Here is a 14,369-nt window from a genome sequence, read left to right as displayed (position 1 = left end):
TAATTTAACATATATTCATCGAGTCGGGACCGAGAGAAACTATTATTTAAGCGAGGTTATTATTTTATCGAGGTTCTAAAGTATCATTTCGGGTTGATGAATATAAATTAAAAAAAAAATAATAAACATGCGTGAAATTTAGAAGAAAAAAATTAGAATTGTTTAGGGTAAATAACACTTAAGGTCTTTGTGATTTCACTATTTTGCACATGACCCTTTTGTACTTTCAATGTAACCACATGACCCTCTGTATTTTTGAAATAAATACATAACCCCCGTGTAGTATTTCACTTCGACAACTAATCATGCTCATTAGGAAGAGAAACATTTTGAAAGTAAAAGGAGGTTATGTACTTATATTGATAATAAAAGTGACCAGTCATGTGTTTATATTAAAAGTACAAGGGGTCATATGCAAAATAGTGAAAGCACAGGGGGCATAAGTGCTATTTACCCTTCTTTTTACAATAATTGTGTTTATTTTGTTTATTTAGTTCATAATTAAAGCAAAATCAAAATAAATTGGTCGGTACATTATATTGTTCACTCAATCAAGAGTCAAGACTAACAAATTTGTTTATAACATCACATAAATTGGAGCAATTTATATTCGGTAAATGTAATAATTAAATGGCACCAGCATTTCTAACAATTATGATTGATGTCCTATCTAATAATTTAATGTCAAATTTTATTTTGAATGAGTGTTTGACATTAAAATATTAATTTTTACATGCTTATTGTAATTGTTATTACATAGATATATATTTTGTACTATATTTAATAGTTAGTAAAAAAACATTTTACGATAAAAAAAACTTTACAATTTGATATGCCGAGGAAAATGATATGTTCGGTATATTTTCGATTTAATAACATTGAGCAATACTAATTATAAGACTAGAGAGATAAAATGGATTCTATGAAAGACATAGGGCTAAAATGGAATTTATCCCAAACAATTATTAGGTAAGTGAGTTGTAAACCAATCATCATTGAAATATAGTAGGTGAATTGTAAGTGAATTAATTAATTATTTACATATAGATGCTTGAAATATATCCTTAAAATTTAAGGATATAATTTTCAACATGTTTTCTTCAAATTGGGACAGGGAAAAAAATATCAATTAAACAAGATTATTAATTTATATCGATGTTCTACTGTAGAGAGATAAAGTGCAATCTATCCAAAGTATAGGGCTAAAATGCAATTATCCAGAAGTTTTTTAGGTAAGTGAATCATAAGCCAATCCTCATTAATAGTAAGTGAATCATAAGGCAACCTGTAAAAATAGTATTGAGGTATGTGAATTAATTAATTATATATATATAGATGCTGACTAATTTAGTAACAACCATTACCTCGTGCGTATATATATTCATCGTAGTATACGACTCAATTCTTGTCAAGAAATTCTCTCTCTCTCCCAACTATATAAACTAATATTCCAAAGTTCAGAATAATGGCTTCACTAAAACTAAAACTTGTAGCCCTCTTCATGCTTGTTGCATCAGGTAACTCTCTCTCTCTCTCTCTCTCTCTCTCTCTCTCTCTCTCTCTCTCTCTCTCTCTCTCTCTCTCTCTCTCTCTCTCTCTCTCTCTCTCTCTCTCTCTCATTTATGTATATGTAATGATGGTAACTAATTGAGGTTATTGAATAAATGATAACAGTCTCAGGCACAGCGATAAAACCATGCAACAAGCCAATTGACTGTTTAGATATAACATGCGAAGATCCCAATCGTCTGCCGATATGTTTGAATCACATTTGCTATTGCGATTATCTGCCGGTTTTTGCTGCTAACGCTAATGGTAATGCTGATGCTAATATGGACAAGCCAAAAGTTTGTGTCTTCACTTCCGATTGCAAGAGTAGTTGTCCTTGTCCGAACTACGCTTGTTTGGCTAACGGTAAATGCGTTTGCGCTTGTTAAATTAAATATTTCATGTAACAAAATGATGAGTCATCATTAATAATGATGTAATAATTAAGGAAGAAAAAATATTAAAAGTTTTTTTTCCCCCTTTTTGGCTTTACAAGAGATCGGTGTGTCACTTTGCAAGACAAACACATAAATTGGTATAAGTTAAATTTTATGAGTAAATGGTGTTTTTGTACTTATTGATATTAAACTAAGAAAATATTGGAATAAAAAAAACTAAAATGTATAAGTATTGAAGTAAGAAATAAACGATATTTAAAATAGCTTCCTCTACTATTAATGTTTGGGGTTTGTGTTCTATAACTATAAATATTTCACTTAGGGTTGAAACTAGGTTGGGTCGGTTGATTACTAGCCGAAAAATCGATCGGTCCGACAAACCACACTCAAATTTGAAAACCGTACGTTGCCGACCCAATCTTTGTGGGTCGGTTGATGGTTGACAACCAAATATTTGGTTCCGGAATGACTCGGTCGATGGGTTGGGTTATACCCGCCACCTAATTCATTTAAAAAACAAATCAAACTTTAGAGTAAAAATATGCACATTTTGCGTAATGCCACTACGGGATCATCATTTATTAGTTCAAAATAATTAATAGCAATTTAACAAAAAAATATAAGGGGTCATTAGCAATAAACCCCTCATATAGATAATAAATGGTGATATGTCCACCCCTTCAATCTTTCTTTGTGATAGCCCCTAGAATTTGTATTCCCAATTGTACCCTTATGTCAATTAGGATAATTAGTCTCAATTATTCCTTTTTTCTCTCTTTCCATAACAATAATCTAATTCCTAAAAATCTCCTTCCAAATTCCTAAAAATCTCCTTCCAAATTCCTAAAAATTTTGCTACCAAATCAAAAAAAAAAAAAAATTATTTTTTTATTTTTTATTATTTTCGGGTTTTCTAGCCATTTTTCATTTATTTTTATTTTTTAATATTTTTTTTAATAAAAAAATTTAAAATTTTTTTTAAACAAAAAATTGAATTTTTTTTCCTTGACAGATTTACAACTCCGAATATGACTATAGTTAAACATGACTATATAGACATATTCTTTCTTTATATTGCATTTTTTTATATTTTCAACTTAAAAATTTCGATTATATAATGTGGTATAGTCATGTTTACCAAATTATATAAAACAAAGAAGATTCCCCTATTGTTTACAAAAACAATCCAATCAAAATTCACACAAAAAATACCAATTTTGAATCTAGTTATCCGAATATGACTACAGTCATATTCAACAATAGTCATATTCGAATATGACTACAATCATATTCGAAAAATACATAAATATGACTATAGTCATATTCGAACATGACTATAGTCCTGTTATGAAAAAAAATCGAAAAATACATAAAGATAGAAAAATAACGAAAGAGAGTCATGGGGAGTCGACGACAACGGCGATGGTGGCGGTGGTGAAGTAAAGAGAGTGAGAGAGGCGGCGACGGTGGTGGTGGTGGGGGACAAATCTGGAAAAAAAAAAAAATGAGAAAGATAACGAAAAAGAGAGAAAGAGTCTTACGTGGAAACGAATGAGGAGGCGGCGGCAACGAGCGGCGACTTTAATGGTTGTGTACAAATTTATGTGGAGACGATGGTGGTGTAAACAGATCGAGAGAAATCGAGAGAAACAACGAACACGAGAAATAAATAAATCACTAATCGAGTGAATCAACAATATAGTCATATTCGAACCAGAGTAGTCACGTTGATGCTGCTGTTTCAGATTTGGAGAGAAAAAAAAAAGAAAAAAATCGAAAAAACCTGGGGAGGCGACGACAACGACGGTGAATGACAGAGAGAGTGGGGACGTGGCTACGGTGGCGGTGGTGGACAAATCTGGGGGAAAAAAAAGAAAAAAAAAAAAGAAGAAAAAATTGAGAAATCGAGAGAAAAGGAAAAAAAGGAAATCTCCATGTAACGCATCCGACGAAGGGCGGCGACGAGGTTGGGAAGGCACCGCCACGCCACCACTTGTACGGAGGAGGGCCTCCTGGATTAGGTTTCGGTCGACCGGAGGTTGAAAGGTATTTTTTACTCCGACGGTGACGAGTGCACGAACAACGGTGGCTATGGTGAGTGGACTACGGCGGTGGTGTGAAAACGACGAAGGAGGGCGCCGCGGTACAGATGTGGAGAAAGACAGAAAAAGAAAAAAAAAAAAAAGAAGAAGAAGATGATACATCGAGAACGAGAAAGGGAGGGAGGGAAAGAGTGAAATAAATTATATCACGTTAAAAACCTAATCACAGAAGGGCACTTTAGTCTTATCATGTCTGGTTAGGGGTGTCTCACTAATTAAGAATGAAACTTGGATGTAGGCAAAAGTCTCTAATAGTCAATTGGAATTAGTTCAAAATATTTTCAATTTGAGGGGGGTATTGCATATTTCCACAAAATATAATTAAGACATTCAAAGTAATTAATAAAACACATCATTTATATTATATTTTTTTAATAAAATGTTAATAATATAGTTGGTTGACCGACGATCAACAAACTTTTGATAATATTAAAAACCACTAACCGATCCATTATAGATGCATGTGTTGATTGAAATTTTTGACCCGATCCAATAGATCGGTAAAAAACTATTATCCGCCTAAAAACGTCGGTAATAGGTACGTAAATGACTGACTATGTCGTTCAGATTTAATTATTGAAATTTTCACATTAATTTTTTTATCCAATATATTATGGTATTCAATATTTATTATTTAAATTTTCAGATTAAATTTTACATGCCATATTTGGTAATGGTTAGGTGATACAACGCCCATACTGTGTCGATGCAATATCCCATTAATGAAATTACCTTTTATTTTATTTCATTTATTCATTTAATTAATTAGTTATTATTACATTCTATACACCTATATATACATGGCTCAGAATGACTGAATTCGTACTCAGTGCAAATTAATAATTCTATTGTATACTTATTTTTATTTCATTTCTCTAGAAACAAGCAACTCAAGAGTATGGCTTCCCAAAAGATTACTTTCTTGGTCACTCTTTTGCTTATTTCACTTGGTAATTAGTTTCTCTCTCTAAATGCTCTCATGAGTTTTCATCTCTCTCTCTCTCCTTTTAATTTCAATCAAATTAAATTGTTGGAAAAAATGTCTGCTAATTTTACATTTTATATTTGATACTAAAATATAGAAATATTTGATTAAATTGCGTTGTGTGATCAATATTTATGGTGGCATGCAGCGTGCGCAAAGGCTTCGCTAAAATGTCAGTCGGTCGACGATTGTAACAAGCGTATGAATTGCATAAAACAATTCGTGCATTGCACCAACGGCATTTGCAGCTGTCATGCTAGTGAAAAATCAGAATCAGGTAATACATATATTATATCCTACATAATAATAATAATAACTCTAAATTTAATTTCTTGTCTCATTTTAGTAGAGATTGCCTATATTATTTATAAAAACAAAAACAAAATAATTCTTTGTTTACTAAAATTATACAATAATTTCTTCTTTAATTATTGACAGTGAAGGCGCCTTCATTTCCTTCACGAAAAGCTTGTCGGGCGTCTCAAGATTGTCGTAAAAACTTCTCATGCAAATTTGGTAGGGCTATCTGTCTTTCGGGATTTTGCAGATGCATTTTGGATTAATAGGTAGTTCCAAAATGACGACGCTTTTTTCATTATTAATGCTTAGAAATTAAATAGAGAAAATAAATAAATTAATAATACGAGACGAATTTGTTAGCCTATCGTTATCCATGGTTTATACTATGCTACACCGGGTGAAATACACCGGGTAGATCTTTACCATTCATATACACACAAACACACACACACCCTGTTAAAATATGAGATTTATTGTTTATTTTTAAATGATTAATATTAGTTTAGTAAAATAATTAGTCAAAATAGTATTCCGTGATTGTAGGATACTTAGTTAGTTGTTAGTAGTGGGTTAGTGTTCCTTAAAATTAGGATACATTTGTTAATTAGTTTTTTATTTAAGTTGTAACATTCTGATTATGTTAAATGAAAAACACTGTTTTATCGGTTTTTCCAACATGGTATCAGAGCTTGGATCCTGACCTGTGATCCGACTCTTTTATTGTGAAAGGGTTCACATATTCCTCGTTAGAGGAGATGTCTCGATACTTCTCTTTTCTATTCTAGTGTGTGAAAGGTGTATTTAAAAAAAAAAAAAAAAAAAAAAAAAAAAAAGGAGAGCGAATAGAGAAGAATCGAGAGAGTCACATTTTTTTGTGAGTAAATAGACAGCTTCCCCATATGAAGAACAAAGCAGAAGGTTTATAGGAGATGCTATTGAATCTTTCATACGTGAATGAATGACCTAGGGAACTTATTCAAAGAAAAGTAAGGTTCTTGAATATTGAGATGCAGCTGTCTGCAAACCTTGATCTCTGCGGCGAACACTCGGTTATCCAAGTGAGGCGGTCTTCTTAATATCTATGTGGCAGAGGCAAGCTAGATTCGACAACTACGAGGCCATACCAAATAGAGCCGTGGATGTTGAGATCCATGCCAAAGACGCGAAGGATTGATGACGTTGGCGAGGGCAAGATGAATCAGCCCATTTGTGACACCGTCGAGGCAGCCAAGGCCAAATCCGACACATACGAGACGACACTGGGCAACGGAGAGCACGTTTGGCAAACTCGGCGCGAAAATTAGAAGATTTGAGACAACACCAATCTTACAGTGGAAGAAGTTCCGAAGGAGGCTACGTCGAAGGTGAAAGTTGCAGCCCAGATCCGACAGATATGAGGAGATGCAAATATTTTCGGCATAGGAAAGCATGTTCGGTGGTGCTGGTTAGGCCTGGTAGAAAACCGTGGTGGCATGGCAGACCATTCAAGAAAATCTTGAAGGGTGACAAAAATCCCAAACACTTGATGGGAATGCTGAAGAGGTGAAGGAATGTTGAAATCTTGACAGGAACTCTTGTTAAACAATGTGAAGATAAGTGAAATCTTCAAGACGATTTGGTACAACGAGAGGATTAATGTTGCCTCAAGAATGAGGTGAAATCAGCCGCAGCTGATGTGTCCATCTTTAGTACGAGAATATGGTGGAATACTTCATTGAAGTAGAAGTGTTCGATTAGCAGCAGCTAATGTATTTCTTTCGCAAAAGAAATTAGAAGTTCTCGTGTTTGATGGATGGAGTGTCAATCAGTCACAGTGAAGATTGACGGAGGCGTTCGAAAAAATTGGCGTTCACCCCAGTTGGAGTGTTTGAGGCATTGGTTCTCGTTGTGAGGAATTTGATATATGTTCTTTCGCAAAAGAATATATCGAAGCAGAAGAATAAATCTCATGGTAAACTGTTTTCCGCGGAAATCAGTTTAAGGGAGTGTGTTAAAATATGAGATTTATTGTTTATTTAATTAAATGATTAATATTAATTTAGTAAAATAATTATTCAAAATAGTATCCCGTGATTGTAGGATACTTAGTTAGTTGTTAGTAGTGGGTTAGTGTTCCTTAAAATTAGGATAAATTTGTTAATTAGTTTTATATTTAAGTTGTAACATTCTGATTATGTTAAATGAAAAACACTGTTTTATCGGTTTTTCCAACACACTCACATTGGTATGTGTAGATCAACGGTAAAACAACACCCAGTGTAACCTTCGTAAGATTGACTGAGTTTAACAAACTGTTATCTTGAGTGACTACATATTAATTCCGGCATATTTAATATTATTTGTAATTAATTATTTATGCTCCAGCCAGGAATATTTGTATTAAACAAAAAGATATTTTTATATTAATTGATTAACTTCCTGAGTTTTCAATAAAGGATCTTCAAATAATTCTGTATAGAATGATTCAAATATATTAATATAAGCACGTATATTTCAATAAAGGTTGAATATAAAATATGTGGCTAGGGTTTGTAATTATAAGATGTGACAAGGTTGAATATAAAATATGTGGCTAGGGTTTGTAATTATAAGATGTGACAATTAGGGGTAATATAGGATAATATTTGATAATTACATTAATATTAATTTCATTAAATAATTAAGGAAGTCTCACTAATAATAAAAATGGTGTAGATTCATCCTAATATATCCGATCCTAATGTGTTGGGTATTCTCAATAATTATCCCAACTAACTAATTCTCATAGCTAATTAATTATGGTATGCAATATTATTCAAATTTGAAGATTAAATATTCCATGCCATATTTGGTAATGGGGTGATACACTGCCAATATTGTGTCGATGCAATATCCCATTAATGAAATTACCTTTTATTTTATTTTATTTATCCATTTAATTAATTAATTATTATTATTACATTCTATACACCTATATATACATGGTTAATGGTTTAGAATGACTGAATACATACTCAGTGCAAATAATTATACTGTATAGTACTTATTTTATTTAGTTTATAAAATCAAATTAAGCAATTCAAGAATATGGCTTCCCAAAAGATTACTTTCTTGGTCACTCTTTTGCTTGTTTCACTTGGTAATTAGTTTCTCTCTCTAAATGCATTTTCATTTCTCTCTCTCTCTCTCTTAATTAGCTTCTTCTTTTATTTTTAATCAAATTAAACTGTTTGATAAGATGTGTGCTAATTTTACATTTTATACTTGATATTAAATTGTGTGATCAATATTTATGGTGGCATGCAGCTTCCGCGAAGGCTTCGCTAAAATGTCAGTCGATCGACGATTGTTACAAGCGTATGAATTGCATAAAACAATTCGTGCATTGCACGAACGGCATTTGCAGCTGTCACGCTAGTGAAAAATCAGAATCAGGTAATACATAAATTATATCCTGCATAATTAATTTTCTTGCTTCATTTTAGTACAGATTGTTTAAAAAAAAAAAAAAGCGTAACACAATAATTTTTTGTTTAATAAAATTACACAACATAAACCCTAATTTTTTTTATCTTATAAATCCTAAAAGTATCTATCATACATAAGATATATATAAAATCTTATATAACTACACCTGACCTAAACCATATGATCAAGATTAGTTTGTTATCATTGTTTTGTGATCTTAATTTTTATTTTATTTTTTCTTCTTTAATTATTGACAGTGAAGCCTTCGCCTGCTCCACGAAAAGTTTGTCGGGTGACTCAAGATTGTGGTAACTACCCATGCGACTATGGTACGGTCTTCTGTATTTCGGGATATTGCAGCTGCAATTAGGAGCAATAGCTAGTTCCATAACGACGACGCTTATTTCATTAATGCTTAATTAGAAATTAAATAGAGAAAATAAATTAATTAATTAATAAGATGAGAAGAATTTGTTCGCCTATCTTTATCCGTATGTATTTGCCTCGATCGGCCAATGAAAGAATGAATTTAAAAAAAAAAAAAAAACAAAAAGTCCTTGTGATTTACAATTTCTACAATTGTTCAATGAATTTCAAGTTGTTATAAAGATTGTCATTGAGTTGCAAATACAATAAATTGAGTACTCTAGCATGTTATATTTTCCGAGTTATTTTTACTACTGCTAGCCTGAGTTTGGCAGCAATTGTCCACGGTGGGAGGTTTGGATATAGGCGGCTCTTAGGGTTTACGTCTTTCCTGACACTAATTGGTTTTACGACAACTGGTTGTGCCTGATATCCTACAACTATATATCATTAATTGTTGAGATTTTTTTATTCAAAAGTCCAATTCGTATAATTGACAGAGTTTGACGTACTATTAAGTATTATCTCGAGTGACTTAATATTAATTCCGGCATGTTTACTATTTTTAGTAATTAAGTTATGCTCCAGCCGGGATTCGTATTAAACATAAATATATTATTATATGGGGTAATGACAAATAGGCCCATGACAAGGGCACTTAATTAAAAGAGGGACATCCAACATTTTTGTCTTTCAAATAAATCCACCCCATTCAAACTTATTTGCAAATAAGGAAAATCCTTTTCATTATACCAAAATTACCCCAATTCATTGAAACCCAATTCAACTCCAATTTCATGATTTACACCCAATTTAGCCCAATTTCATCAATTAACCAATTTTAACCCTAATTTCAATTTTGACCCCAATTTTAACCCTAATTCTTATCAATTACCCATTACGCTCTAACTTCCTTAATATTACACATTGACCCCGGATTTAAACAAATATATCACATTAACCCCCAAAACTTTATTTTTTCAGAAAATATTTTTTTTTCTGAAATATTTTTTTTTCCGGCCAGATTCCGGCGTTGACTTTTTTTTTTTTTTTATAATTTTGATTTTTCTTAATTTTTTTAAATTAATATTACTGTCTTGGCTGCTAAATTACTGTCTCCGGCAGTTATTTAATTGCCGGAGACAGTAATTTAGCTGTTAATTGACTTTTTTTTTTCTTCAAAAATATTTTAATTAATATTACTGTATTCGTTGCTAAATTACTGTCTCCAGCAGTTATTTAACTGTTGGAGACAGTGATTTAACTGTTAATTGACTTTTTTATTCTTAAAAAAAATATTTTTAATTAATATTACTGTACTCGTTTGCTAAATTACTGTCTCCAGCAGTTATTTAACTGTCGGAGACAGTAACTGTTAATTGGCTTTTTTTTCATTTTTTTTCTTAAAAAAAATATTTTAATTAATAGTACTGCCTTAGATGCTAAATTACTGTCTTCAACAGTAATTTAACTGTCTTAGACAATAATATTAATAGTATTACTGTTCGGAAAAATAATGTTCATAATATTACTGTTCGGAAAAAATAATATTCATAATATTACTGTCCCAAACAGTAATATTACAGTCTGAGACAGTAATTTAGTAGCTAAAACAGTAATATTAATTAAAATATTTTTTTCTTCTAAGCAAAAAAAGTTCAAAAAAAAAAAAAAAAAGTCAACGCCGGAATCTGGACATTTCAGAAAAAAAAAATTATTTTCTGAAAAAAAAACGTTTTGGGGGTTAATGTGATATATTTGTTTAAATTCGGGGTCAATGTGTAATATTAAGAAAGTTAGATCATAATGGGTGGAATTGATAAGAATTATATTATTGAGGGTATTTTAGACTAAAGACATGGGAATGGTCTTAATTGAGAGACTGTTTTTTTTGTAAACCAAAATGCATTTAAGTCTCATGTGATGGGCCTTTTTGTCATTTGCCCTTATTATATTAATCAATTAAGTTCCAATGAGTTTTTAATGATCAATCTTTAATTAAATAATTTCGTATAGTATATATGCATGTATTTTTAAAGTAAGAATAAACAACATATATAAATGAGTAAATATACGGTGAAAATTCAGTAATAATAATATGTGATCATGTACGGTGAAAATATACGGTAACAGCGTCCGCATGAATCCGTACACGGATTCTAGTATCAATTGCTTAATAGGACACGACTTGTGATGTTACAATTAGAGATTTGTTTACGATACTTTGACTTTTCTACGATCGTTAAATATACGGCTAAATTTATGAGAGCAGCTATGAAAGTTGTGTGTACTACAATGGAGAAACTGAAGTTAGCAAATTAATCGTGCTATTTAATTACAACTAGAGTTGTTAATTAAGTGAGAAAATTGTAACACTTGTAAACAATTGAATTTTCATTTTATAGAATAATTATTTTCAAATTAAAACAAGAACTTTTGACTTGATAGGGGTAATTTAGTCTTTTCTACTTCTCTATTCAATGGGGGGTATGTGCTAATTTCATACTATAAGGGGGTCATGTGCAAAATTTCAAAACCACAAGGAGTTATGTACTTAATTTCATACCATAAGGGGGTCATGTGCAAAATGCCAAAACCACAAGGGGGTTATGTCCCTAAATTCATACCATAAGGGGGTCATGTGCAAAATGTCCAACCACAAGGGGGTTAAGTGCTATTTACCCTTATTTTAAATTACCCTAACCTTCTGTTATCCAAAATTCTGAAAGCTCGTTATTTCTCCAATGGTGAAGTTCTCAGGGCTGAATTAGGTTCGCGGCGTTCAGCGACTTGGCGGAGTTTAGTTAAGGCACGATCTCATATGTTTAAAGGTTTAAGAAAGAGAATTGGTGATGGCTGAACCACATCTATTTAGGGGGACCCATGGCTCGGTGACGATGGAAATTTCAAAGTTATTACTCGAAAACCTATGCACTCGTGTTTCCCAGATAGCTAGAGTCGAAGATTTAATTGACCCGACTTCAAAGTCGTGGGATATCTCAATTATTAATGAGCAGTTTTGGCGAGTGGATCGAGAACGTATTCTGGCTATACCAATTGGAAGTTCATATGCATCGGACAAATGGATTTGGCACTACACGAAGGATGGAAAATTTAAGGTTAAGTCGTGTTATCAACTCGCCCTAGCAACAACACACGGCTATCATGCTAATAGGGGTCTAGCGAATGAATCGTCGAGTGAATTATCAAGCAGAAGATGGAAGAACATATGGAATTTGGCACTTCCCCCGAAAACTCGTATGTTTCTTTGGAGGGCCTGTTCTAATATATATACTCCCCACACAAGCCGAGCTGTTTAGAAGAAAGATTGCCACCTCTCCAATGTGCAACCATTGTGGGAGAGAGTGGGAGACACCTATATATGCACGTTTTTCTCTGTTGTCGAGGAATGGAAAAAATATGGAAGTCACACCCTTTTGGCACTATAGGGCAGCCAAAACTAGTGTCTATGTGGGATTGGATAATTCAATGGCAGCAACAGTTAACAGAGGATTCCTTTCTCTTGGCGGTCGTCGTAGTGTGGAAAGCTTGGGAGTCAAGAAATCGAGAGATGCATGGAGAGCAAGGGATGGCGACGAACGAGTTTATTAGCTGGGGTCTGACTTTTCTCAATTTGTATCAACAAGCACAACTTCCACGTACTCCCATACAGCAACGCGCTCTTCCAACGGAGTGGAAACCACCTCGAGAAGGAATAATTAAACTGAATTTTGATGCAGCTCTTCCAGCTGGTACAGACCATTATTCGGTGTCTGTGATAGCTCGAGATTGGCAGGGTGACTGTATTTTTTGGGGAGCTAGAAGCTTTAGAGGCCGACCAAGGGCAGTCGATCGTGAAGCTCACGCTGCACTCACTACAACAATTTAGGCTTTATACGACCCTTTATTTACCCGACGGTTTCAAAACCGTCGTATAAACATGTATTCTTGACACTTATTAAATAATTTATGACGGATTAAAACCATTGTATAAACACGTATTCTTGACACTTATCAAAACATTTATGACGCATTAGAACCGTCAAGTAAGAGTTTATAAAAATAATATATTTTACTATCTCCGGCTATCCTCCATCTCTTTCCCCCGGACAAAACATTAAGTGAAGTGACTGAATCAAAGTTAAAGGAAAGTAGTTGTGTTTCTAATTGAGGAAAATAATGAGGTGCAGCGCATCGATGGATCAGAGTCGGCTCTTTAAGGCTGAGGAGAAGCGGGAACGATGTCGTTATTGTGCACATCAGCCGCCTCAATTCCACCGCGACGATGAAGCTGCCATTTTAGGTTAGATCTATCATCTAATTTTGTTGGAGTAATTTTGGATATTTTATTTCAACTTTCCGATTGTATTATAATTGTTGATATTGATATCGTTAATTTTCAAAATCAGGATCAATACCGAGGTTTGTTCACTCTATTGGAATTTAAGGAATTTGTCAAAATTTTAGGTTAGTTTAATTTGAGATTTGCCCCCATTCTTTGGATGAGCTCTGTTTAATTTGAGATTTTCCATATGATTGTACTAAATTATGATACATGCTCTTTCAGATCATGGTGTTATATTTTGATGGGAAGCTTAAATCATTAATCATCAAGATTGGTTATGGGTGAGTGATGAAATTCACTTTTTTCTCTAGGTTTGCTACGACCTCACACTTTATTTTCTCTAGGTTAGCTCATGATGTGATATTCCAATGCTATTCCTAATGCAAGCTGCTGCCGAGGGGTTAAAAGTTGTTTTGCACCATGCTTAGTTCGGTGAGTGAAAAGTCTCCAAATTAAACCTTTAAAAGTTGTATGGACATATATTTTCTTTTTAAACCCTCTCCATTGGAACCAAGTATAATACAAGAGATTCAATAACATGCAGGCATGTACACGAGATGGTGGCTGGCTTTAACATCGATAAACTCTGCAAGAACATTAACATATGCAGGTAGTTTTATTTTTCTCCATTTGAGCTTCAAAGGTCTTATCCCTTTTCAGGTGTACTATTGATTTTAGCGGTAGTACAAATTGAAAGTAGTTGGCACTCCGATTTCACGTATGCAATAGTAAAATATGTCTGCACCAAAACTCTTCGCTTCGTTCATTGAAAATGGCTGGAATTGTATCATATACTTGTGTTAAATTCTTAGATTTCAGTACTTAGGAGCTGTGCTCTCTAACTACATGCAATCATCTTCATTTATTTATTAATCATC

At 33.0% G+C, this 14,369-nt stretch overlaps 3 long non-coding RNA genes across 6 annotated transcripts; all 3 read left to right on the top strand.

Annotated features, from left to right (window-relative positions):
• Positions 1–1,407: 1,407 nt before the first annotated feature.
• Positions 1,408–2,014, top strand: LOC148766587 (uncharacterized). Its single transcript, XR_016035045.1, has 2 exons — positions 1,408–1,517; positions 1,675–2,014. It is a non-coding gene; the product is annotated as an uncharacterized LOC148766587 (long non-coding RNA).
• A 6,308-nt stretch (positions 2,015–8,322) lies between these two features.
• LOC148766586 (uncharacterized) lies at positions 8,323–9,350 on the top strand. Its single transcript, XR_016034935.1, has 3 exons — positions 8,323–8,451; positions 8,619–8,747; positions 9,038–9,350. It is a non-coding gene; the product is annotated as an uncharacterized LOC148766586 (long non-coding RNA).
• Positions 9,351–13,221: 3,871 nt separating this feature from the next.
• Positions 13,222–14,127, top strand: LOC105955746 (uncharacterized). 4 transcript variants are annotated; one of them, XR_001172626.2, is made up of 5 exons: positions 13,222–13,449; positions 13,556–13,613; positions 13,714–13,772; positions 13,841–13,923; positions 14,036–14,127. It is a non-coding gene; the product is annotated as an uncharacterized LOC105955746 (long non-coding RNA). The 4 variants fall into 4 exon arrangements; XR_016034879.1 differs by having other exon boundaries at positions 13,836–13,923; XR_016034881.1 differs by lacking the exon at positions 13,714–13,772 and having other exon boundaries at positions 13,836–13,923.
• The last annotated feature ends 242 nt before the right edge of the window (positions 14,128–14,369 follow it).

This window comes from Erythranthe guttata, chromosome 12 (assembly GCF_056151865.1).
Source record: "Erythranthe guttata isolate IM_541 chromosome 12, IM_541, whole genome shotgun sequence".
Taxonomy (NCBI): Eukaryota; Viridiplantae; Streptophyta; class Magnoliopsida; order Lamiales; family Phrymaceae; genus Erythranthe; species Erythranthe guttata.
The sequence above is the reverse complement of the archived record's forward strand: the minus strand, read 5'-3'. Positions and strand labels throughout refer to the sequence as shown.